General features: G+C 33.9%; 1 protein-coding gene across 4 annotated transcripts in view; it reads right to left on the bottom strand.

Moving 5' to 3' along the window:
• Positions 1-24,896, bottom strand: part of ADK (adenosine kinase) — a 559,277-nt gene that overhangs the window by 358,228 nt on the left and 176,153 nt on the right. The gene's annotated exons all lie outside the window — the stretch shown is intronic.

Genomic DNA, 24,896 nt, shown 5'->3' with positions numbered 1-24,896 from the left:
TGCAATAAATTATTCAGGAAATTAAAAAAAAAGTTAATCAGGACTGCACAATATTGGAAAAAGAACAGACATATAAATTAAGAGAACAGAATACTGGCTCCAGAAATAAAACCACACAACTGATTTTGGAGAAAAGTACAAAAGCAATTAAAGGGATTAAAGGAGGAAAAAACACTTGAAGAAAGGATATAGGAACAACTGGCTATATATGCCAAGGCAAAAAAAAAAAAGGAACTTTCTTCTATATCTCACTCAGTATATAAAAACTAACTCAAAATGGATGTAAAGAGTGCAAGTATAAAATTTCTAGAAAAAAAGCACAGAAGAAAAATTTTGTGACAGTGGATTAGGCAAAGAGTACTTAAATATGACGCAAAAGCACAATCCATAAAAGAACAAATTGATAAAAGAGATTTAATGAAAATTAAGAACTTCTGCTCATGGAAGAAACTAATAAAAAGAAAGAAAAGACAAGCCACAGGTTGGGAGAAAATATTTGCAAATCACATATCTAATAAAGGACTTGTGTCCAGAACTCTCAAAACTCAATAATTAGGAAAAACAATAAAAAAATTAGCAAAAGATGGGGTCACTTCACAAAAGAATATATACAATTGCAAATAAACACAAGAAAATGTGCTCAACATCATTAGGAAAGTGTAAATTAAAACAGATACAATGGATAAAAGAACAAAAACTGACAATACCAAGTGCTGACAAGGACGTAGAGACACTAGGACTCCCACACATTGCTGGTAGGAATGTAAAAAGGTCCAGCCCCTTTGGGAAAGAGTCCGGCAGTTTCTTATGAAATTAAATATACTCTTATCATATGACCCAGTAATCCCATTCCTTGTAAAATGAAAATTTATATTAACTCAAATATGTGCCCACAAATGTTTATAGTATAGTGGCTTTCTTCATTAAGTGCTAAAAACTGTAAACAATCCAAAGGTTTCTCTTGTGGAGACTGATAACAAAATGATGGAATACTACTCAGTAATAAAATGAAACAAACTACAGATATACAATAAAATGGATGAATCTCAGATGCATTTATGCAACCTGAAAAAAGCCAGACTCAAAAAGCAGTGTATCACATGATTCCATTTATATGAAACTTTGGAAAAGGCAAAACTATAGGGACCGGAAACTATGGAGGATAGAATTTGATTTTACCATATTTAAAAGTGAGTAAGTTGGCCTGCTACTATTTCATGGAAGCTGGCAGAAGACATGAGACTCCTGAGTCAGAAACAACAGACTTTATTACACATGGCAAGGCACAAGAACACCAGCATATTTACATCAGTTTCCCTCACCCAAAGACATATGTGGGTCATATGATATTGGCCGGATGGATGCTGTATATGCAATAAGTTTACATGACAGCCAAGAGACACTGAGCTTGGGGAATCCACCAATTTTATATCAAGCAATAACTAATCCTGCTCTTCATCTGGGGATAGACATTACCTCATCTCTCAAATTTACCAGCTGTATAAACAACTCTAATAAATAGAGCAGTCAGAGCCTGACAGTCTTGGCACATGAAGCAAAGAGGACTGTCTCTGATGAACAAAACAGAGCAGCAATTGCTGAGAGTTGATGTATGGAAAAATGTTGACTACAAAGTACATGAGGAAATATTTTTTGGTGATGGAACTGTTTCATATCTTGTTTATGATAGTAGTTACATGACTATGTATTTATTGCTATAAAAATTTGTAGAAATATACACTAAGGCGGCTTGACTTTACTGAATGTAAATTATACCTTAATCAAAAATGGAAAAAGAGTTAATTAAAAAAAAAAAAAGATACTTAGGAACCTATGATGACATCCCTGGTGCCCCTTTCTGCATCTGTCTACATTCAGTGTCAACTACCTAACAATAATTCCAAGTATTGTTTTGAAGTTAAAATAATTTCCCTTTCAGATAAACAACCTATCCAAATTTATTAAATCAGGACTCATAGTTTCTAATCTTGTAGTTTTTACAAACATTTCTGAGGAAAAACAACTTCAACTGGCAAAGCATAATACCTTAAAAATCAGTATTGTTTACTGTCAGCTTTCTGTTCTGTAAATTAAGATATCCAAAATACAAAAACCTTTGGCAGCTTTCCCTTCACCCTCCCACCACAATATTAACTGACAAATGGGATAAATTCTGAAAAATTATTAAACTGCCATTTTTCATGGATTTCCTATTGACCAGTGAACTGAACACTCATTTTCCTTAAGAAGGTTTTTAATAGAACATAACATCTGTTTTATATTACGTGGGAGAGAGCAAAATTTTTCCTCTCTGACTGAATTATTAATGCCCCTGCCTTCTACAGAATTATATTCTTCATTTGTATCCCCACACTGGCTCTCTAAAGGACTACAGACCCTCTGAGGTAATACATATTCCTGCTAAATGTACAATACTGTAGGATACCATAATTTTAATGTGACATGCTGGTATTTCGTTTTTAAACCACACATGCATTTCTTATTCTTAATCACAAATTTAAATTTCCTGTATATTCCCAGTCTACTAGGCATTTTTCTTTAAAAACAGCTGAATAAAAATAGAAGATTTCAATTTTTTATTTGTCATTTCATTTTTATAGACCTCTCTTCACCTAACTATTAGATTAGGAAAGTTAAAAGATATTTATTTTTTTATGCTTTGCTATTAAACCAGCTTAAGCTTAAGAAACTATAAAATACATCTACTTATTAAGAGGTATATAAATATATCTGTAATGCATGTAAAATTATTTAAAATAGATTTGCATTAAATTTAAGACAGATTCCTTTAACAAAGGCATTCTTCCAGTGTTCAAATCCAGAATAATTTTAACATGAAGCCCTTAAAATTGGACATTTCTCATCTTGTTTCTGAGATTTTCAACAAGACTCATCTGAAACCATCTTATGTTTCAACTGATGAAAATGAAGATAATGATGGAGTTATTGTATTTTTATTACATACAGTTTTTCTTGGTGTGCAATATTTTGCTCATTATGAAAGTATTCTAACAAAATTGAGACTAACCACATCATTACTGATGACTCTCAATTAATTCTTCAGTTCATTCCTCTTGCCTCACTCTAAGAAAACTACATATGGTTGAAACCACTTGTACTTTTTACTTTCTGCCAATACGCAAACCATGCTTTCTTATGTTGAAAACATTCCCATGAATAATTATAAAGTCTCCGAAGAGACCAGATGGTAATATACTCCAAGTAGATCTGGAAGCGAACCATAAATTTATCTTTCCATAGTCTCATCATCATAATACAGTTCTTTATGTTATGCCATTAAAAAAAAAACTGGTGATAGAAGCAATATGAGAATATTGTGTACCAAAAAAGATATATAATCACATTAGAGTCTTTCATAACTGCACACATAGACCCAATCACACATACCGTTCATGAGATATCACTATCACGGACAATTTTTAGGACAGCAACAGCTTGATAAGAGTATGACATTACTAATCATGATATATAGTGATTTTTTTTACATTAGCAAAATATATGTCTATTTAATTAAAACTCAAAAAATACAATCCAGGTAAAGGGAGCAAATGATTTAAAGTTAAAGAAATTGAAATTAATGCTAATATTGTATAGTATTGCCACTGATTTTATTTTGTTATTCTTCTGGGAAACATAATTAAATTATTCTGGCCCTGCTATTTGAATTGCAGTAAAATTATTTGTATAATCATTCATCACTCTATTTATTCAACAGTATCATGTTCATGAGTAATAAAAAATCAAAAGGGCTTTACAAAACTGGAAGTATGATTGAAAACTTATAAAACACATTGTAGTATGTAAAATTAAATTTAGCCATTTCCCTGCATCTGTAAACAATAAAACATAGTCAGAGTAGCTTATTTATGGATTTTTAGACATAAGGTTCAGTAGTGATACAAAATATCAGCCATGTATTTTCTGACATATTAAATTATTCCCTTAGCACAACACTACGAATGTATAAAATTATATGACAATGTGAGAATAGGGGAAGAAAAGAAAGAGAATAAAAACAAGAGGAGAGAAAAGTTTAAATAAACACAATAAATACAAATGGGGAAAGGGAGACATCCAAAAGATATTTTATCTTTTTTCTGTCCAAAAGATATTTTATCTTTTTGATTACTACATTTGCAGTAGTAATCAAAAAGATAAAATATATACATATTCCATTAATTTAAGTGCTTCAAGTAATTTAAAAACCAGTCACTCAATGGGATTGGGAAAGCCATAAGGACCACACTCCACTTTGTCTAGTTTATGGATGGATGAGTAGAAAAATAGGGGAAGGAAACAAACAGACAAAGGTACCCAGTGTTCTTTTTTACTTCAATTGCTCTTTTTCACTCTAATTATTATTCTTGTTATTTTTGTGTGTGTGCTAATGAAGGTGTCAGGGATTGATTTAGGTGATGAATGTACAACTATGTAATGGTACTGTAAACAATTGAAAGTACGATTTGTTTTGTATGACTGCGTGGTATGTGAATATATCTCAATAAAATGAAGATAAAAAAGATAAAATAAAATAAATTGGAACTTTATTTTGAAAAAAAAAAAAAATTTAACTGATTGGTTTTTGCTATCATGACTTTTCTAACCATAATGCCCACCAAGTCCAGTTTTGTCAAGTCAAATTTTGTATAAGTATTATCAAGATTGTACTAATCCATAAACTTTTAGTCAAAAAATTTACCAGCTTTTAGATAATTGATCATTCTCATGTGTAGACTATTTTTGTTTTACCAAGCTTGATCTTCCTAGATAGCTCTGAGGTTATTAACACTATCAAAAAGACAGGATGCTTTCATCAGTTTTACAACTGTAACAAATTTTATGGTTTGAAATTTTAGCCAATTTTAATCAATTTTATTTTGCTTTATTTCTATCAGTAGCAGTCATTATACACTGAATAAAAGATGGGCAATACCTTTCTGCAAAAAACAAAAAAATCCAGTCACTGTATTGATTCTCTGTTTGTAAAAGTTTTTCACTTCATTCTATTGGATATTCTACAACAGAATCAACAAACATAGCATTAATTTTATTTCCTTATTTCTAGTTTTATATCTAACTTTCTCTTATCTGAGTTGGCTAACAGAGTCAGTACAATAATAGCAGTGAAAATGAAACTCCTTGTCTAGTATTTACCCATTATGTATAATACTAGAATTGGGGTTGAGAAAATAACATGTTAAGAAAGTATACATCTGTTGTCATGAATAGATGATTTTCCAGCATCAACAAAGATCCTATTTTGGCTTTTGTTTATTGACATGTGTTCAAAATAATAGATTTTTCTAATATCAAACCATATGTGCAGTCCCAGAATTAACACAACTTGGTCATCATCTATTAGTAATGTGGTAATGGATTCTGTTTTGAAATATTTGATATTTTTTATAACAATAGTCATAAGTAGTTTTAATCTGTATTAATCTTGTTTTTCTTTCTGCTGTCTTTGTGGGGTTACTGCATGCCAGTGAGATGCCAACTTCTTTAAAAAATATCTAAAGGTTGGCGGTTGTTTTTTTTTTTTTTTAACCTATTCTTGGAATTATCCCATCCTTATAAGGTTTGGTGAATGTTCCCAGTGAAGCCACCTAGGACTATGCTCTTTTTGGGTAGGAAGCTCCTGGAAAGTTTGCTCTACTATATAGGCAAGGGATTCATCCATTCAGATTTTCTCTCTCCTTTAAAATGATTTGAGAATGTATTTGTTTTGGAAAATAATTCAATCCATCAAAGTAATTCATTTCATCCAGAGAATGAAAATGCAAACTTTCAATGGGATATTTTTCACATATCATGTTGGTAATGCTATGAATTGGTGAGGGTATGTTAAAATAGACCAATCTATTTCATTCCGGTAGAAGCAAAAGTTGGTAAAACCTTTGTGTGGTGAAATCTGGCAACTTCTACAGAAATTTATCATGCCTATGCCCTTTGAGCCAGTGTTGGGATTGAATCATGTCCCCAACAAAGAGCTTGTTCAGGCTCTAACCTCTGGTCCTATGGGTGTGAACCCATTTGTAAACAGGATCACTGAAGATGTTATTAATTCAGGAGTAACCAAATTGAATGAGGGTGAGCCTTAATCCAATGTGGCTCAAGTCCTGATAAGCAAAGGAAACTGGGCATGAAGAAACACCATGGGGAACAGCTAGAAGCTGGAAGTCAACAGAATCCAGAAGAAAAGGAAGACACCACCTTGTGCACTGATAAGTGACAGAAAAGCCAAGGACCAAATTTAGCTGGCAGCCAGCCCCAGAACACCACTCTTAGGGAGAAAGCACGATCACGTGATGCGTCTGGTTTGGACTTCTCCTAGCCACAAAACCATGAGCCAATAAATTCCCATTGTTTAAGCTGACCCATCGTATAGTATTTGTTATAGCAGCCAGGAAATTAATACAGCCAGCAATTCTACTTCTAGGAATATATTATACAGATATACAGATAGAAAATGACCTGTATGGGAAGGTACACACTGAAGCATCTTTGTTAGGGAAACAGCAGTGGCCAGTATGATCTTTCCTAGGGGACAGTTACAGAACACAGTGGTTGGAGGAGCTCCACTGCAAGTACAGCAGTGGGGGGGGGGGGGGGAGGGTGGCAGAGACCTACACTGAGCCAAATTTTGGCCAGAGAAGACCACAGGAACCCATAGTTTCAGCCCCACCTGGTAAGATGCTATGGGGCACCGGGAGGTAAACAGCTTCTGAGGAGGATTAAGTCACTGAACAGCACCACCTCCAGGACAGGCCAGAAAGTGCAGGTGAAAGTTACAGAGCTTTTCAGGGCCTCTCCAGACCCTATCCCAGGTCCACTGGGGCTGTTCTACAACCCCTCTATGGATACCTGGCCCTGTTTTGGCTGAGAAATACAGATGACCCCACTGTCAAAGCAGTGCCCTAACAAAAACACAGGCAACAACTAAATCCTAGGTAAGAGAGAGAAACTGACCTCCAGAATAGACCACATCAAGATAATCAGATGATCAGATATCAGCAAAAATTGACAAGGTATACTAAAACTCAGGAAACAATGGCCCAGTCAAAGAAACGGATCAAAAAGTCAGAGGAGACACAGTATCTGGAACAAATAATCAAAGATGTGCAAAAAAATCTCCTGAATCCATTAAAACAGAGGAAGGAAAATGTGGATAAAGAGATAAACAATACTAAGAAGACAGAAGAGGATATGCTTTCTTTTTATAATTTTTTCCAGCTGAAAGAATTTTTTATAATTTCTTCCAGTTCTGCCAACTGAAAAAAAAAAAAAAAGACACTAGAAGAGCATAAAGAAGAATCTGAAAGAATATGTATAAAAATAAAATATATTATAGGAAAAAAAAGGCACTGTAGATGAAATTAAAAAATATACTGGAGACACACAACAGCAGATTTGAAGAGGCAGAAGAAAGGATTCCTGAACTGGAGGACAGGATATCTGAAATCCTACACACAAAAAGAACAGATAGGGAAAAGAATGGAAAAATATGAGCAGGGTCTCAGGGAATTGAATAACAACAGGAAGTGCACAAATATACATGTTGTGGTTGTTCCAGTAGGAGAAGGGAAGGGAAATGGGCCTGGAAAAACATTAAAGGAAATAATGGCTGAAAATTCCCAACCCTTATAAAGAAGCCCAATGTACCCCAAACAGAATAAATTTGAACACAGTCACTCCAAGACACATATTAATCAGACTATCAAACACCAAAGGAGAAAATTCTGAAAGCAGCAAGAGAAAAGCAATTCAACAGATACAAGGGAAGTCAAAGACTATGTACTGATCTCATCAGACTACATGGATGCAAGAAGGCAGTGGTACTACATATTTAAGATACTGAAAGAGAGAAATTGTCAGCTGGATAGAATTCTCTATCCAGCAAAACTGTCCTTCAAAAATGAGGAAGAGTTGAAAATATTCACTGATAAAGAGAAGCTGAGAGAGTTCATTAATAAGACTGGCTCTACAAGAAGCATTAAAGGAGTTCTGCCAGCTGAAAAGAAGGAAAGGCAGGAGAGTGAGGTCAGGAGGAGAGTACAGAATTGAAGAGTACTGGTAAGGGTAACTTAAAGTATAAAAAGAGAGAAAATAAATAAATAAATCTGACAAATAAAACCAAAGGGTAAGATGGTTGAATTATGGACTGCCTTTACGATAAAAACTTTGAATGCAAAGGTATTAAATGCCCCAATCAAAAGACACAGATTGGCAGAACAGATTAAAAAAATATGATCCATCAATAGGCTGTTTACAAGAGACTCATTTTAGAACCAAAGACACAAACAGGTTGAAAGTGAAAGGATGGAAAAAAGATGTTCCATCTTTTAGCAGTAACCGAAAAAAACCTGGGGCACCTATACTAATATCAGACGCAATTGACTATACATGCAAAATGTTATAAGAGATAAAGAAGGACACTATATATTAATAGATATATAATATATATATAATATATTAATAGATATATAATATATATATAATATATATATTAATATATAGTGTTCTTCTTCACCAAGAAGAAATAACAATCATAAATATCTATGCTCCTAAATCAAGGTGCCCCAAAGTACATTAGGTAAACAACTGGCAAAACTAAAGAGAGTAATAGATGACTCTACCATAGCAGTGGGAGACTTCAACACACCTCTCTCTCCAACAGATAGAACATCTAAACAGAAGATCAACAAAGAAAAAGAGAATTTAAATAATATGTTAAATGAACTGTACATAACTGACATATATAGAACATTGCAGCCCAGGATAGCAGGATATACATATTTCTCAAGTGCTCATGGAACATTCTCCTGGATAGTCCAGGAGACACTGGGACACAAAACAGGTCTCAATAAACTTAAAAAGACTGAAATTACACAAAGCCCCTTCTCTGATCATTAATGGAATGAAGCTGGAAATCAGTAACAACCAGAGAATCAGAGAATAACAAATATATGAAGGTTAAACAATATGCTCTTAAACTATCAGGGGGTCAAAGAAGAAATTGCAAGAGGTATCAGTAGATACTTGAGATAAACAAAAACGAGAACACAACTGTATCAGAACTTATGGAATGCAGCAAAGGCAGTGCTGAGAGGGAAATTTATAGCCCTAAATGCCAACATTAAAAACGAAGAAAGAGCTACTAGAGAAACTGGAGAAAGAAAAACAAACTAATCCTAAAGCAAGCGGAAGGAAAGAATTACAAAGATTAGATTAGAAATTAATGAAATGGAGAATAAAAAAGAACAGAGAATCAATAAAACTAAAAGTTAGTTCTAGACCAATAAATCTAAAAACCCTTAGCCACAGTGACAAAGATAAAAAGAGAGAAACTGCAAAGCAATAAAAACAGAAACAACAGAAGCGGGGGCATTACCATGGACTCTGAAGAAATAAAAAAGATCATAAGTGGTTACTGTGAACAACTATATGCCAACAAATTAAACATCTTAGATGAAATGGAGAACTTCCTAGAAACATACATACAAACTACAGTGACTTGAGAAGATACAGAAGACCTAAACAAACCAATCACAAGTAAAGAGATTGAATCAACCATCAAAAACCTACCAACAAAGAAAAGCCCAGGACCGGATGGCTTCACAGACAAATTTTTCCAAGCATTCCAAGAAAAATTAATACCATTCCTGCTCAAATGCTTCCAAAAAACTGAGTAAGAAGGAACATTACCTAATTCATTCTATGAAGCCAACACTGCCCTAATACAAAAGCCGGATAAAAAGACCACAAGAAAAGAAAACTTCAGCCCAATCTCTCTAATGAATACAGATGCAAAAATCCTCAACAAAATACTTGCAAATAGAATCCAAAAGCATATTAAAAGAATTATACACCATGACCAAGTGGATTTTATTCCAGGTATGCAAGGGTGAGTTCAACACAAGAAAAACAATTAACGTAATATACCACATTAACACATTAAAAGGAAAAAACCACATGATCATATTAATTGATGCAGAAAAGGCAAGTGACAAAATTCAGCATCCTTTCATGATAAAAACACTTCAAAAGGTAGAAATTGAGGAAACTTCCTCAACATGATAAAGGGCATAGATAAGAACACACAGCTAACATCATACTCAAGTTGGTAAGTTTGTAAGTCAACGTAAATACATTCTCCTGAAGATACCAATGATGAAATGAGACTCCTGATGTATTAAGGAGTAGAATTAAAAAACAGAAATCCACTGACTCTAAAATGGGGGCAACTGTGCCTCTGAGGTGGGAGAGGAGAGATGAGAAACAACGGACGGGAATCATGAGCATTTGGATTCCCCTATGCAGTGATGCACAGGGTAGAAGGAAAGAAGCCAACACTGGCTCACTTTCTCACAGTTAAGCCTGGGCACCAGCCCAATTTGTAGATGCTCAAAAGTACTACCACAAGCTGTCAATTAGACAATCCATTATTATAGATTATAAATCTGAGCGTGTACTGTAATACTCAGACTATTTCTATGAAAATGAGGAGCAATTTCCTAAGATTTAAGACAAACTCCAATCATTTTAACAGATGTACAATCCATTTAATAATTCAAAAATTTTATCAATTAATATATTCAAAAGCCTAATCACAAAGTTCTATTACTATAAAAATCCTGGAATCAGAATTTTTTTTTCCATACTTGGAATTTCATTCCTCAGTGGAATCGTAAGAAATTTTTAAATAATACACAACTTAAAATTAGAAGAACACTGCTTTCCTATACACTCTATCCTGAGTGCCATTTTACTGAATTCTATGGTTTTATGAGGCAGTCTAAATTATTATACCATAAGATGCTTTCAAATTTCTTATTTATATGGCATAAAATGATAAATTAAGCAAAATTCAAAACTTAATAATTAAACCCTCAAAAGCCAACTTCATTGTCATTGTTCTAAATACCAAACTGATTATATTAATTTCTTAGGTATTAGGAATATCGCATGATAGTACATATTCAAAAGAATGTAAACATCTTCAAAATCAACTTCTAAATGGGTGATAGACTTATCAGGGCCCCATATTTTGCTTTACCATATCTATTAATTACATGATAAAATCATCATTACACTATACATTATACACTTGAGTCTATCAAATCAGAGAAAATTATCATTAATGGTGTGCATAGCATAGAATTTTAGGGTACCATTGAAATGAATGGTTCTAGGGAATGAAAATAAAATTTCATAACTCCGCAACATAATAGATCAAGAATCAAACTTAACTAAAATAATGACACAACAACACAGCTATGCTTTACTGAGCATTTAATATATTCTAGGCACTATTCTAAATGATATACATGTATTAACACATTTGATTCTCTTTACAAATTATGAGGTGGATATTGTTATGAGTTATTTCTTTATATCTGTGAGGCAACTACAGTGCAGAGTTTAAGTTCACTCAGGAAGTAACCACAAGAACCCAGACTGGAAAGTAGATCTTTGCCTCAAAAGTCTATACTCTATCACTTTGTTTATATTGCCTCTCAAAATGTATAAATGTTTAACACTTAAAGAAAAAAAAACTCAATAAAAATACTGAGAAATATTTATGCTTCTACTTCTCAATCATAAGGAGTTTGATTTCTATTCCACTCCCCCAACCCTGGAGTGGGGGTAGGGTGTGTAGCAGGGGCAGTGGTGTTGGGAATAAAGAAGAAAAGACCAAGCCAGAAACATGTCTCTAAATTCCTCTCCCAGTAATTGAAGGGATGAAAGTGACAATATTGAACTTTACCAGAACCTTTTAATCCTAGAAAACAGAGATAAAGAAATCTGCACCATCTGTTTATGCTCTGGTAATGGCTTACTGCAAGGAACCATCCTTTCCCATGGCTTCGATAAGACTCGGACTATCCTCCTTGTTTAACTACATGACAAGACCAGAACTGCTACCCTACATTCTCATTCTTTTGCCTAATAAAAGATAAGCTGAAGTGTCTGTAACCACTGATTAATCTGGACAAAATACCTACTACTTACCTTGACTTGACTAAACTCTAATTAAACTTTTCTCCTTCCCCCAGGTCCTTGAACTTTGACCCACACTCAGCCTGAGCCAGCATACAAATCCCTCCTGTCTGTACAACAGGCTGACTTCAAGTATAACGTTGTTGGATCTACACCTCCACTCACCTCCACCTGTTCATCACACTGTCTACACAAGGCTGTTCACTCCTCCTGTTAGTCCCTCTTCCACTACTATAATAGTCACTTTCCTCCCTCTTGAAATAATCCTTTCAAATAAAGTCTCTCCTTACCTAAAATCAGAATTTGCTTTTTCACCTGACAAAAAGCTCTAATACAGACTCTAATATAGAACGTAAAGCCAGGCATGACCTAGGGAGACTTACGTAGAAGCACAAGTATTTGTCATCAAAGGGTCAAATAAACAATTCAAAGCAATGCAGAGACTCATTCATTTATTTACCAATTACATGTTATATACGATGTTATGTGCTATGGATCCAGTGATGAATAAACACAAAATACATGATCAATGTCTATGTAAGTTAGAAAGAAAGAAATTAACCAAAGAATCTCACAGATAAATATAAAGGCCCAACTGGGCTAGGTGCTATATAAACAGACATGGCACTATAGGAAATTATAATATGGAAAATGAATAACCAGGGAAAACTTCTTGAGGAAATAACTGAGTTGAGAAGAAAAGAAAAAAAGGGGGTGGGAGGGGTGGTAAGGACTATTTTAGCCAGAGGAAACTACAAATGGAAAGATGAGGGCACCAAAAAACAAATAGGTAAAGAGGACTGCATAAACATTAAGGTTTGGAGCAATTCTTAATTCACTGGCATCCAGAAGCATCAGGGCATTCTTTACATACTTTTAGGGCCTAACCCTGGCAGGAAAAAAGAGGCCAATTAGGGTCAAAAACTGGTTTTGAAACCACATGCTCTAAGCTTTCATGATGCTTATATAACTTAAATACTGACATGAAAACCTAAGAAGAAATACAAAACTTCACATACCTTGGCATTAGGACTATGAGGTAAAAATAAAACATTTATTAACTTCCTTAATTGTGATAAATTGGAGATCATTGTCTTCTTTTTACAAGGAATTTACTATAGTTTTAAGTAAATAAAAACTTCTTTAGCGTTCTTAAATTAGTATTTAATTAACATAAAGCATGTTTAAATTATACCTTAATATAAATATCAAACCCAGATGTGAAAACATTACCAATGAATAATCCTCATTGTTCCCAGCAAACTAACAAATCTTCCAACAACTGTAGACAATCCAAGTCAATAACCAAAAGAAACTAGCTCATTGAATAAAACATTCAAGAGCTTAGAACAAAATCACAATGTATTCAACATCTTATTACCCGTAAGAATCAATGCACTGACAAGTTTGGGGCTCTGTAGCTTTATTTTCTATTTCAGAGAGAATTAGTTTTAAGATAAATAGCTGTGAAGGATAGAATGTTTAGTATCTTACTTTAAACATTCTCTTCAAATTGCTGGAATTACAGATTTAGCTCAATCCAACTAATGGAAAATGTTTGCCACACTGATTTTTCAGCCACAGTTTATTGAGATCTTATCATATATAATAAGTTACTTGGTTAAGTGTTTTGTTCATATGATGTCACTTAATTCTAACAACTGACCAGTACTGAGGTAGGCACTTGTCAGGAAAAATTGTGAACGATTTCAAAATGTACTAAAAATAGTACAGGGTCTCATCATTGGACGCTTTGTTCATAGCATACTTTCTTGGTTAGCTAATTCTATGGGATTTACATCTTCCATTATCTTTGAGCTATACTCATATAGTTATACTCATATCACTGATTCTGTAAATTTTAATTACAGCAATAATTCTTGTCTATAAATAAGCAAATTAACTCTGACCCATGGGGAACAATTGAATACCACCGACCTCCCCCCCCCCAAAACCCACCTTTGCATAGCCTCATCACAGACAAAAAGCCAATTTTGTTTGTTTGTTTATCTATTTGTAAATTTATTTCATGGACCACATGTCTCTGGTCTTTTTTTTTTAAAAGAATTCTCTTTTAACCTGTTTGAAACATCTCACCAGTTCACTTACTGAGTTAAATAAATTCTTTGACGTGAGGATTACATATCTGTGAGAGTCATGATTTTACCTTTTGATTATCCTGTAAAAGTGCTATTATTCCCATTTCACAGAGGAGGAAACTAAGACTTGAAGAGTTAAGTTACTTGCCCAAGTTTACATTTGCCCAGCTTTGCTAACTTCAGAACACATCTCAATGGGTTTCTCCCTTTGTTATCTCAAGTATTGCACCCAAAACACAGAAATCCTCTAGAAAATTAAAAAACATGGCAGCTGAGAGCACCACCAAACATAATTTAATTGGCAAAGACCATCATTATTATCCAAACACCCAAACAAATCACACTTTTTTTCTTGAAAAAGTCTCACTTTATTTTCTGGCTCAAATAAATAAACACATCACCCATGAGACAAAAACAAAAGTTTCTAAATTCTAATTCAAATATAGAATGATAAGGAATGAAACACTGGCAAGAGTTTTTATTCCCTGGATGAAAGTGCCATCCTATCACTTCTAGTATTTCTTACTGAAGTTTTCCTTGTTTTGCTCTCACATTGTCCCCTTTTATAATGCAGTGCATCAAGGCCCAAAAAGGGTAGAGATAAGCCTTTCATTTATAAAGTGGATAACTGTGAAATGTGTATGTAGATTTACAACAGAAAACCTCAGAGCAGAAATGCAACTAATGGGATGAAACTAAAAACACATTTACAAATGGTGGTAAGACAAACTCTCTAATAATACAAAGTATTAAAAAAAGGTTTAGGGCAAAAATTTAGAAAAGGAAGAAAGAAAAGGAAAAAAAAAAAAAAAGGAAGGAATATTGATCTTGCTTCACATTACAGAATCTGACATACCTTAGAAGAATGTCAAAAACAAGCACTATAAAACCGCAAATAAGAAAACAAAACGCTTTGTCTACCTCATTTTAGGAATGGAAATATCTCATAATCAAATTCAACAAGGAAAAAAATCACTAGAGCAGGGAGGTATTAATTCATATTTAAAGTTTTAAAAACTACAAGCAGAAATCACAATTTGAATAGTCAACTTTATTTTTATAAGATCCATGTTGCTTAAAACTATTCATTAGTCTTAAAATTGGCACTTAGAGGCACCTCTTTTTTAATGACAGAAAGGTTTGAGGAGACTCTGTGTTACATCACCATCTGCCACATCCTGCTTTGATATACATATAAATATAGTCAGTCATTCTAATGGCATTTCTACAAACTGCTCCAGGTGTAAGGCATTAGAACGGAGAATTCTCTTTGATCACTCCAATGTCATTTCTTCTTTTTGGATCTGAGTACTGTGGACTGCACCCAGATCCCCAGAGCTGTATCTAGTAAAAAGCATTTTAACCTTTAACTAGTTTTTTCCAGGTGAAACAGTTCACAAAAAGAGGCAACTAAAATAATTTTTTTTAAATATAGAAAACCAATATAGAAAAGCAAGATGACGCTGTCAACTTTCAATTTAATTATTAAATTTTTATTAGCAGTTGTAGGTTTACAGAAAAAATCATGCAGAAAGCAGATCTCCATATCAACTCCCCTACACACCCATGAGCGGTTTACCCTATTACTAACATTATGTTTAACTTAAAAAACAAACAAACAAAAAACTTAACTAAAAAGAACAAGGATCTTCACTTATGTAACCACCTTAAGAGCAGTTATAAAATTTGACAATTTTAAAATAGATATAAAGCTTATAGTCTATATACCAATTTTTTGATAGGTCCCAATAATGTCCTTTTGAGCCTTTTCTCTTCCCTTGCTGGATCCCATCAAGGATCATGTATTGCATTGAATTGTCACTATCTCTTTAGTTGACTTTTTTTTTTTTTTTAAATTGCTGGAACATATGTAACAAACATTCCCATCTCAACCACTCCCCACCACACCATTTAGTGGCATTAATCACATTGACAATTATGCACTATCATCACCACTATCAAATTGGGAGGCTTCTTAAGCTATTAAACAAATGAGTCAAATCACAGTTGGGTCAGACATACATGCTCCCAGTATGTGCATGAGGGTTACTCTGCTCTCTCCGGAACCTGGACCAGGGATCCACCATGGGAATATGGGCTGGTTCTACACTTAGCCAGTGGGGAGTGGAGAAGTGGCCAGCCAGACAGCCATGAGACGTACAGCTTTTAAAAAGCCTTTTTCTTGATTCAGTGCTTGTCCTGTTACTACAGTCCCTTAATTATTTTCTGAAGCTTTGAGAAAGATGTTTCTGCCAGTTTTTGCAGGTAGTTCAAAGCTTCTGTGGGGGACCCCTGTATTACCATTTTGCATTAGTGTGATACCTTTGTTACAATTGATGAAACAGTATCATTATACTTATACTATTAAGTACAATACACACTTTACATTAGTGTTCGCTCTTTGTGTTGTACAGTTCTAAGGGCCTACACTTTCACCCCAGTAACTTAAACACAACCTAAAATTTTTCCTTTTGCCCATTTTCAAAGATACAGTTCCATGGTGTTAATTATATTCCCAAAGTTGTGCCTCTATCACCCACATCCCTTACTAAAATTTTCTACCACCCCAAAGAGAAACTCTGTGCCAGCTGACATTGAGCCTCCATTCCCCATACCCACCCAGCCCTGGTTAACCTGTATTCTAGTTCCTGAGTTTATGAATTTGATAGTTTGCTTATTTCATGTTAGTGAGAGCATACAACTTTTGTCACTTTGTGTCTGGCTTGTTTCCCTCAATATGCTGTCTTCAAGGTTCATCCATGTTGTAGCAAGCATCATAATTTCATTGTTTTATGGCCAAATAATATTCCATTGTACCTATATATATATATTATTTATCCATTCATCTGTTAATGGACACTTGGGTTGCATCCACCTTTTGGCAACTGTGAATAATGCTGCAATGAGTATCAGCATGCAAATATCTGTTCAAGTCCCTATTTTTTATACTTTTAGGTATATAGCCAGAAGTGGGCTTGTGGGGTCATATAGCAATTCTATACTTAATTTTGTGAGGAATCCCCACAAAGTTTTACAGTTGCTGCCGACAATATACAAGGGTTCCTTTTTCTCCATATCCTCCCCAACATATGTTATTTTCCTTTTTTTTAATAGTAACCATTCTACTGAGCATGAGATGGTATCTCATTGCGGTTTTGATTTGAATGTCCCATATGGCTGACATTAAACATCTTTTTATGTATTTATTGACCATTTGTATAACTTCTTTTAAGAACTGTCTATTCACATCATTTTCCCATTTCTTAACTGGGTTGTTTGTCTTTCTGTTTGGCATTCTTTATATATTCTGATTATTAAATCCAATCAGATATATGGTTTCCAAATATTTTCTCCCATTCTGTATCTCTTTACTTCTTGATAAAAGTCTTTAGATGCATAAAAGTTTTTGATTTTGATATAAGTCCCATTTATCTATTTTTTTCTTTCGTTGCTAGTGCTTTTTGGTAGAAAGTCCAAGAAACTTGGATAACACAAGGTCCTGAAATGTTTCCCTATATTTTCTTCTAAGAGTTTTACAGTTTTGGTTCTTATTTGGAGTTAATTTTTTAATCATATTTTGTATTGTAGAATATAACATATATACATAGAAGTGATAACTTTCCAAGTGCAATTTAATAAGTAGGGAGCAAATTTCAAAGAATACTATAGGTTACAGTTCCACAGTTTCAGTTATTTCCTTATTATGAAATATAACATATATACAAAAAGATACAGCTTTCAAATTACTATTTAACAAGTAGCTTTAGAAATTCAAAGGATGCTATGTGTTACAGTTCCACCATTTCAATCCTTTCCTTCTAGCTATTCTAATATCCTAGCATCTAAGAAAAAAAAATTATGTAAAGATTCAGTATTCGTAATCCTTTGTTAAATTCCATCTTGTCTGTTGCTACCCCTTCCTCCAGTTTAATCATTTTCCCGAGCTTCAGGGATGTCTAGGTAGTGACCACCCTAACCTGTTCATGTTGAAAAGGGGTGTCAACTATGAGCAAAGGGGGCACATCTAGTTGGTGTTCTTGAAGAGGTTCTTGACTCTGGGTTTGCGGACTTAGCTGGTATAGGAGCTCTCTGGAGGATTTAGATTTCTGAAGAATAAATTAAGTGAGTGAAACTTTTATAGTTCCCTACCTGAGTATTCTTTAAGGTTTTCAGGACTACTGTTGACTTGGGCTTATCATATTGTAGTCATTTGGCATATCTAGATGAAGCTTGTGTAGGAGTAACCTCCAGGATAGCCTCTGGACTCTATTTGAATTCTCTTAGCCACTAAAACCATATTTTGTTGCCTTTCTTTTCCCCCTTTTGGTCAAAAATGCATTCTTAATCTCTCGATGCCAGGGTCAGGCTCATTCCTGGAATCCATGCCCATGTCACCAGGGAGACTCATTCACCTGGGAGGTCCTGTCCCACATCAGGAGAAGGGTAATGAATTTATTTGCAGAGTTAGGCTTAGAGAGAGAAAGTCCACATTTGAGCAACCAACAAGGTTCTATAAAGGTGAATCCTAGGCACAATTATAGGTAGGCTTAGCTTCCCCTTTACAACCGTAAGTTTCACTCAACATCAAGGTCTTGACTTATAAAATAGGGGGTTTCTAAGCTCACATAGCTTATGTTCTGTCCACAATAATCCATCCATATCTCACACTATTATCACTTAGTTGTACAATCTTCATCACTCTCCATTTTAAACCTAACCCAAAACATGTCATAGTTCTTGTCAGTTCTTGGTATTTATGTAATACTAGTATGACATTCCTATTAGTTATAGTCCCTACCATGCAATATGTAATTTTTCCCATATACCCTCCTGTTGTCAACTCTCTGTGCTAGTGTCATACCTTAGAAGTATGTCAGGCAAGCACCTATCTATATCAGTGGTGCTGATCTGTGGGAAATATGCCTTTAAACAACCCCTTTCCATCCTATTTGCCTTCAATACAGCTCTAATACTTATAATTCCATTAAAAAACAATTATCACCCCTATCCATTACAATACCTTTGAATTCACCGTCATTAACATATCTGAGCATATTAGGCTATCATTCCCCCTCAGTAGCTACTGTCTATCACTCGGTCCCCAATATTATGTAAGACATTGATTTTATATTGTTCATATAGTTCACAGAAATGGTAAAATACAGTATCTCTCCTTTTGTTCCGACTTATTTCACTCAGAATTACATCTTCAAGGTTCATCCATGTTTCCATATGTTTCAGGACCTTGTTTCTTCTTACTGCTGCATAGTATTCCATCATATGCATATACCACATTTTGTTTCTTCACATGTCTGTTGAAGGACATTTGGATTGTTTCCATCTCTTGGCAACTGTGAACAATGCTGCTATAAACATTGTACAAATGTACAGTGTACAAACGTCTGTTCGTGTCACTGCTTTCAGATCTTCTGGGTATATACCGAGAAGTGAAATTGCTGGATCATAGGGTAATTCAATATCTAGTTTTCTGAGAAACCGCCAAACTGTCTTCCAGAGTGGCCATACCATTATACAGCCCCACCAGCAATGAATAAGAGTTCCAATTTCTCCACATCCTCTACAGCATTTGTAGTTTCCTGTTTGTTTGATGGCAGCCATTCTTATTCATATGAGGTGATATCTCATCGTGGTCTTGGCTTCCATCTCCGTAATAGATAGAAAAGATGAACATTTTTTCATGTGCTTTTTTAGCCATTTGTATTACTGAATCTTTATATTTTTTCTTAGTTGCTAGGGTATTAAAATGGCTAGAAGGAAAGAACTGAAAAGGTAGAAATGTAACCCATAACATTCTTTGAAAATTGCTCTATAGCTACTTATTAAATTGTATGTTGAAAGTTATTACCTTTCTGTATATATGTTACATTTCACAATAAGGAAATAGCTGAAACTGTTGAACTGTAACCCATAACATTTTCTGAAATTTGCTCTCTAACCACTTGTTAAATCGCACTATGTATGTTATATTTCACAATAAAAAGAATGAAAAAAAAAAAAAAAAGAAAAACAAAAACTCCAAGGAGTGAAGACCATTTCCATTGGGCATGCATTTTTCTTTTCTCTAGGAACTTTTGTTTTTTTTTTTTTTTAACCAGCACTACCCCATGCTTCCAAAGGCCACATTTCATCTTTTCCAGATCACTACACTGAAGTATTACAGTCCTACAGCTCTCAACCTGGCCCTGGGTTGTTCAGAAGAAACTTTGTATATATTTTGCACAGCATAGATTCTATATTGTAATGATGTCCTATGCAAAAAGAAAAAGATTAATGATATTGTAATTGTTATTGTTTTAATGTGTATGCATGTTCAGCAATGTTTACATTTTGAAATAAAATTTATGATTCATTAAAAAAAGAAATTCTAAGTTGGAAATAAGGATCAGAGTATTCAGAAAGAAACTGAACAAAATGTCTAATGCTTATGTTGAAGAAAAAAATCAAATCCATTTATGATGATTTCAATTCTATCATTAATGAAGAAAATCCTTAATTAGGAGCGGGATGTCATCTCTAATGTTCTAAGTAAAATGCAGGAGAAAGCAGTGTTTGGCAAGGAACACATACATATTTGGAAGTTTCCATGAAATGATTTGCACTATAACAGAGAAAGAAATACTAATAAAACAAAGAAGACCATTGTCTTAAATAAGACAAAAAAAAAACACCTCATCTAGAAAGATAGCAGTTATTTAAGTAATAGGAAAATGTTTACTATGTATTATTGAATACAGAGTCATGAAAATCCACATAGTTTCAACATTGTAAGGATTACAGGGAGAAGAAATAATTGCCTCCAATGATGATCTGCTTATATTCCAGATAACAAAGAATAAGGGTAAATGATAAAAATTTGATCAAATGTCCAGAATACCCTCAAATATAACAAAGTAATTTTTTTATAAACATAAAACACTAGAAAACACACTGAATCAATTTGCAGGAAGCATAAAAACAAGTAAACTTTTATAACTTAAAACAATATAGGAATACCTCATGTAATTAGTCATCAGGCTTCTGAAAAAATTCAACATGTCAGATAAAAGCATAAACATCCAAGGAGCAAAAAAGGTATATAAGCAACAAGGTTAACTGTTGTCCTAAAGAGGCACGAAACAAAGAGTCAATTTACTCAGAACTGTATTTAAAATGATGGATATTTAACTCTCTCTGACAACCACCAATTCTTCCCAAATCAAAGCAGACTGAGAAGTGGACAGAGTATGTGACACACTACTCAAAATCTCTAACATAGGGAGAAGTTACAACTAAAGTCCTCCAGAGAAGTGAAAAATCGCCAGTAAGACGGAGAGCAATTTGATGTTACCATTTGGGTTCTAATTCTGCTGTGCTTACTTTACTTGCCATGGAATTTTGTCTATCTTATTTAATCAGAATACTTCTCATTAAAATGGAAAACACAATTGCTTGTCTGTCTGACAGACTGTTGTGAAAATCTAGTGATTTCACAGATCATTCAGTAGTATAGAATTGCAAAGAGCTAACATAAATGAGCAAAGTAGGCCTGATTTAAGAAAACCAATAGCTCCAGTGTGGGAATAGAAAGCAATGGAATGTTGGCTTTAATGTAGGATGACCAACTTTTTAGAGAACCAACCCAGGACACAGACATACAAGACAAAGAAAAAGTAATGATATATGATAAATAATTAAACACGTGTTAAAACTTCAACCTAAAAATGAGAAAAATGGATATTTGAAATTATATATTATTCTGTATTATTTAGTTTTCTGTTACATAAATGCTATTATTTAGATAAAACAATAGGACTAGTTAACAGTGGCAACTAGTAATAATTCATCTCATGACTAATTAAACAAGTGAGGTGAGAAAAATATAACAGTATCTTTATAAGGCTTCTTTGGATTAAAATAAACAAAACAACTTATTTTAAATCTTAAATCTGATATTTAAATTTTGTAGACTATATTGTATATTCTTAAGAAATATAAATGTAACACTTTTTAAAAGAAAGCATGACTACAGTTGAACTAAAACAGATATTACTATTTAATAAAATAATAACAGCATGTTTCTTTCTATCTCATGAAATAATAGAATATTTTTTTACTTTTGTGTTTCCTTTTCCAGTAATACTAAACTGACTAGCACCATGAGGACATCCTTCTTTTGCCAAACGTAAAACGAGATTAGGTGAACAGGAATCAGTTCTAGCTCTCAATACTGTCCACGTAACTTGTATGTAAAGGTTTGTTTTAGTATATCAGCTATTTACCAATTATGTCCTTCGCATTTATAAGCTCATCAGATAAGCTGTCCATGTCTAAAATCTCCATCATTTTAAAACACTCTGAAGTATACTGATGTCATCATAAGATAAAATTCTTTCTCTGAGAAATGGTTTTAAAGCATGGTGGTAATTTGTGAAGCCAAAGTTGGATTCCAAATAAGTTACAGTTTCAGTGAAGAAATTGAGAAAGTCCTATTTAACTTTGTTGCTCTTTTCTGGTGACACCTTATTTAAGTTCTGAAGCAATCTTATTTCCTAACAACGAGACATTTGTTTGCTGTATGAGGTTCTCTTGGCTCTTTACGGCCTCTTCAAATGTCATCAGTTTTGGAGAAATGGCAGATAAATTTCTGTTTTCCTGTAATTTTTTCCTCCATTCTCATCCTCAACATATTGCCAAACTAAACAAGGACGTTCTTCCTGTCCCACAATTTGAAAACATTTTATGGAACATCTTTCCTATGAACAGCAACAATGTGTAGAAGTACTTTGATTTCTTTAAAAAATCTCATTAAGTGCTTCTACACATTTTGAGAAAACTAAAATGTAACCAAATACATTCATTCTGAAAGCCTCAATGTCAAGGTAAGCAAATCACTCCCCTTTTTAGCAATGTTGTATGCAAGGTATGAGGCACATTGAGCAGGCATGGTCCTTTTAATCTTCTTTACTAAGAAGTTCACACGCTGAATGGAATTTGCCAATATCTACATTTGTACTCTCTGCTGAATACGAGATAGATGACAAGTCTTCATTGTATTTGGGCAAGATATCAACAACATTTTATTTTTTGTTGTCTGTGGTTTCATTAAAATCTTCAAGAACATGATCTGACAAACAGAAGTACCCACTTTATTTACCTCCCTAATCCAGTTCTATGCGTTTGTCCATCTGTAATTAAAACAACTCAGTCATTTAGCCTTCTTCTTGGTGATGACTGGGTCATGATCGTGGTTATATTGTAATCATTCTCATTTTCTTTATCTGAACTCTTAGAAAACCTGATTATAGTATTCATAAAGTTAAAAATTAAATTATAACTATTTCAGTACAAAGTACAACAGTTAATCCACAAAGTCAAAGATATACTGTTAACATCCACAATTATGATGTACTTGTTACACAAAGTATTAGCTTTCTACTACTGCCAAAATAAATTACCATAAACTTATCACTATAAACAACACAAATTTATTATCTTACACTGCCAAGGGTCAGAAGTCTGACATGGGTCTCACCAGGCTAAATTCAAAGCATTGGCAGGACTGCGAACCTTTCTTAAGGGTCTAGAGGGAGAATCTGTTTCCTTGCTCATTCAGGTGTTGGCAGAATTCAGTACATAGCAGTTCTAGCACTGAGGTTCTCATTTTCTGGCTGGCTGTCAGTTGAGGGCTTGGAGCTCCTTTATTCCATCTTCAAAGCTAGGAGGTCAAGCCTCTTTCATGCTTCAAATCTCTCTGACTTCTTCTTCTTCCTTCCTTTCACTTTTAAGGATTCTAGTGATTAGATTGGGCCTTCACGTAATCCAGGATAATCTTTCATCCCAAAGTCCACAATCTTAATCACATCTGGAAAATGTTTTTTGGCAAGTAAGGCATGTTCACAAACTCTGGAGATTGGGTAATGGACATTTTGGAGGAACCATTATTCTGTCTACCACATGCATGTAAGTTGTATGCAACAGTGGATGATTCATTACTGTGAACCACACATCTTAGCTGCCAACATCAGCGGTCAGGGGGAAAATACAGAAGACGGATAATTTATGCCATACCAATTTGAAGTTAAAATCAGTGTTGCTTTCACCAAAAAAATGGAACTTTTCATTTCCCAAAAAGGAGTTTCTCAGGATTCTGCACTTCCTATGCAAAAACTGGGACGGTACTGTGCAAAACAGAAGAGTTGGTCACCCTATTTTTTATCAGAGAGTAATAAATAGGAGCGTAATCCGTGACAAACTAGAAATGAAGAATTTCTCAAAGAGGAAGTACCTCTTCAGCCCAGCAGAACATTGCCACTCAGAAATTTGAGTCTGGATATTATAGTTTATCAAGAGAAAGGAAAAATTCAGATCTTTATATGACATATCACAAATTGTCAATTGTTCGCAATCTAACAAAATGTTTTTTTAAAACTTTATAAAATTTGTTTTTCTAATTCCTTTGTTTTGTTTGAAATGTTTTTGTTTTTAAATTTTTCAATAAAGTTTAAAAAAAAAAAACTTCGTACAGAAGAGATCAACAGATCGTATTTGGCTATAAGGCACCAGTTTACCACCCTGTATAAGAGCATAGACTCTGAACTCAATCAGATACTGGTACAAATAAATGGCTCAATCATTAATTAGCTATTTTATGTTAGTTACTAAAATTTTGTCAGGTTGGGTTTCTCATCTGGAAAAAATGGGATTTTTTTATAAAATGGTGTTTATTAGCTTTTTAAATGGCACGAGTTAATGATG

The sequence above is a fragment of the Choloepus didactylus genome, chromosome 15, assembly GCF_015220235.1.
Source record: "Choloepus didactylus isolate mChoDid1 chromosome 15, mChoDid1.pri, whole genome shotgun sequence".
Taxonomy (NCBI): Eukaryota; Metazoa; Chordata; class Mammalia; order Pilosa; family Megalonychidae; genus Choloepus; species Choloepus didactylus.
The sequence above is the reverse complement of the archived record's forward strand: the minus strand, read 5'-3'. Positions and strand labels throughout refer to the sequence as shown.